Source organism: Mastomys coucha, chromosome X, assembly GCF_008632895.1.
Source record: "Mastomys coucha isolate ucsf_1 chromosome X, UCSF_Mcou_1, whole genome shotgun sequence".
Taxonomy (NCBI): Eukaryota; Metazoa; Chordata; class Mammalia; order Rodentia; family Muridae; genus Mastomys; species Mastomys coucha.
Genome location: NC_045030.1, coordinates 146,590,480 through 146,593,618, shown reverse-complemented (window position 1 = coordinate 146,593,618; position 3,139 = coordinate 146,590,480). Strand labels below are relative to the sequence as shown.

At 35.4% G+C, this 3,139-nt stretch overlaps 1 pseudogene; it reads right to left on the bottom strand.

The window, feature by feature from the left end:
• Nucleotides 1-1,345, bottom strand: part of LOC116098728 — a 7,199-nt pseudogene extending 5,854 nt beyond the window's left edge.
• Nucleotides 1,346-3,139: the final 1,794 nt, after the last annotated feature.

Below are 3,139 nucleotides of genomic sequence, written 5' to 3'. Positions count from 1 at the left end.
AGGGGGGTGGTCTAATCCCTCAACCGGGGTCCATGCCTAATCTCTAGATATGGTCTCAACAGGTATTTGTAGGGTATTTCAGCTAATATCCTCCTCATGGGGTACGGGGACGATTTGCATTCCTGGCATCTTGGACTTTCTGGAACCCCCAGTTCCCCATCCCACATTGCTACACACCTCTATTTACTTTCCTGATCCTCTGTACATCTCCTCCATCTAATCCCATAAGTGATTATTCCCCACTTTTCTCTCCCCCTCTTCTCTTCCTCCAAAGTCCCTCCCACCCTCTACTTCCCTTGGTTATTTTGTTCCCCCTTCTAAGTAGGACTGAAGCATCCACTCTTTGATCTTCCTTCCTCTTGACCTTCATGTGGTCTGTGAGTTGCATCGTGGGTTTTCCACACTCTTTACCTAATATCCACTTATCAGTGAGTACATACCATATGTGTTCTTTCATGACTGAGTTACTTCACTCAGGATGATATTTTCTAGATCCACCTATTTACCTGCATATTTCATGAAATCATTGTTTTTAATAGCTAAGTACTATCCCATAAGGTAAATATACTACATTTTCTGTAGCCACTCCTCTTTTGAGGGACATCTGGTTTTTTCCAGGTTCTGGATTTATAAATATGGCTGCTATGAACATATGGGACCATGTGTCATTACATGCTGGAGCATCTTCTGGATATATGAACTTAGACATTCTGACTGGTGTGAGATGAAATCTCAAGGTAATTTTGATTTGCATTTCCCTGATGACTAATGATTTTGAACATTTCTTTAGGTGCTCCTCAGCCATTCGAGTTTCCACAGTTGAGAATATGCTGTTTAGCACTTTTCCCCATTTTTAATAGGGATATTTGGTTCTTGGAATCTGATTTCTTGAGTTCTTTGTATATATTGTATACTAGCCCTCTATAAGATGTAGGATTGGTAAAGATCTTTCCCCAATCTCTTGGTTGCTGTTTTGTCATATTGACAGTATCCTTTGCCTTAGAGAAGCTTTGCAATTTTATTAGGACCCATTTGTCAATTCTTGATCTTAGAGTATGAGCTATTGGTGTTCTGTTCAGGAAATTTTCCTCTGTTCCCATGTGCTCAAGGCTTTTCCCCCCTTTCTCCTCTATAAGTTTCAGTGTATCTGGTTTTATTTAGAGGTCCTTGATCCATTTAGACTCTCAACCTTTGTACAGAGAGATAAGAATAGGTCAATTTGCATTCTTCTATTTGTTGAATGTCAGTTGAACCAGCACCATTTGTTGAAAATTCTGTCTTTTTTTCACTGGATGGTTTTACCTTCTTTATCAGCAATCAAGAGACCATAGTTGTGTGGCTTCATTTCTGGGTCTTCAATTCTATTCCATTGATCTACCTGCCTATCACTGTACCAATACCATGCAGTTTTTATCACAATTGCTCTGTAGTGCAGCTTAAGGTCCAGGATGGTGATTCCACCAGAGGTTCTTTTATTGTTGAGTATAGCTTTTGAAATCCTGGGTTTTTTGTTATTCCAGGTGAATTTGCAAATTGCTCTTTCTAAGTCTGAAGAATTGAGTTGGAATTTTGATGGGGATTGCATTGAATATGTAGATTTCTTTCAGCAAGATGGCCATTTTTACTATATTAATCCTGCCAATCCATGAGCACAGGAGAACTTTCCATCTTCTGAGATCTTCTTTGAATTCCTTCTTTAGAAACTTGAAGTTCTTGTCAAACAGATCTTTTACTTGCTTAGTTAGAGACACACCTAGGTATTTTATATTGTTTGTGACTATTGTGAATGGTGTCATTTCCCTAATTTCTTTTTCATCCCACTTATCTTCTAGGTATAGAAAGGCTACTGATTTGTTTTAGTTAATTTTATAATAAGCCACTTCAATGAAGTTGTTTATCAGGTATAGTTCTCTGATGGAATTTTTGGGGTCACTTAAGTATACTATCATATCATCTACAAATAGTGGTATTTTGACTTCTTTCTTTACAATTTGTATCCCTTTGACCTTCTTTTGTTATCTAATTGCTCTAGCTAGAACTGCAAGTACAATATTGAATAGATAGGGAGCCAGTAGGCAGCCTTATTTAGTCCACAGTTTTAATGGGATTGCTTCAAGTTTCTCTCAATTTAGTTTGATGTTGGCTACTGGTTTGCTGTATATTTCTTTTACTATGCTTAGATATGGGCCTTGAATTTCTGATCTTTCCAAGACTTTTAACATGAAGGGATGTTGGATTTTGTCAAATGCTTTCTCAGCATCTAATGAGATGATCATATGTTTTTTTTTCTTTGAGTTTGTTTATGTAGTGGATTACTTTGATGGATTTCCATATACTGAACCATCCCTGCATCACTGGAATGAAACATACTTGATTATGTTGAATGCTTCTTTTGATGTGTTCTTGGATTCTGTTTGGAAGAATTTTATTGAGTATTTTTGGATTGAGTGTTTTGGATATTCATAAAGGTAATTAATCTGGAGTTCTCTTTTCTTGTTGGATCTTTTGTGTGGTTTTGCTATCAGCATAACAGAGGCTTCATAGAATGAATTGCATAGTGTTCTTTCCATTTATATTTTGTGGAATAGTTTGAAGAGTATTGGTAATAGGTCTTCTTTGAAGGTCTTATAGAATTCTACATTAAACCCATCTGGGCCTGGGCTTTTCTTTTGGTTGGGAGACTTTCAATGACGGCTTCTATTTCTTTTTGGGTTATGAGACAGTTTAGATGGTTTATCTGTTTCTGAATTTACGTTGGTATCTCTCTAGAAAATTGTCCATTTTATCCAGATTTTCCAGTTTTGTTGAATATAAGCTTTTGTAGTAGGATCTGATGATTCTTTGAATTTCCTCAGTTTCTGTTTTTTTTTGAAAGTTTATTGATTTTTTTGGATGTATATATTCACAAGTGTAGTACATATTGATAGGGTATTTTTTGTCATATTCTTTAAAATTTATAAAATATTATAACAATAAAAATTAGTCTTATAAAAGTTCTTTGATATAAAACAACAATCAATTTAACAGTCTTATGTAGATGTTTGTCTACGGCTATACTGAAAATACATGTGTTTTTCTCAATATAAATTTTAAATAACTCTAAACATATTAACTGTATACTTCAAAACAATACATCACT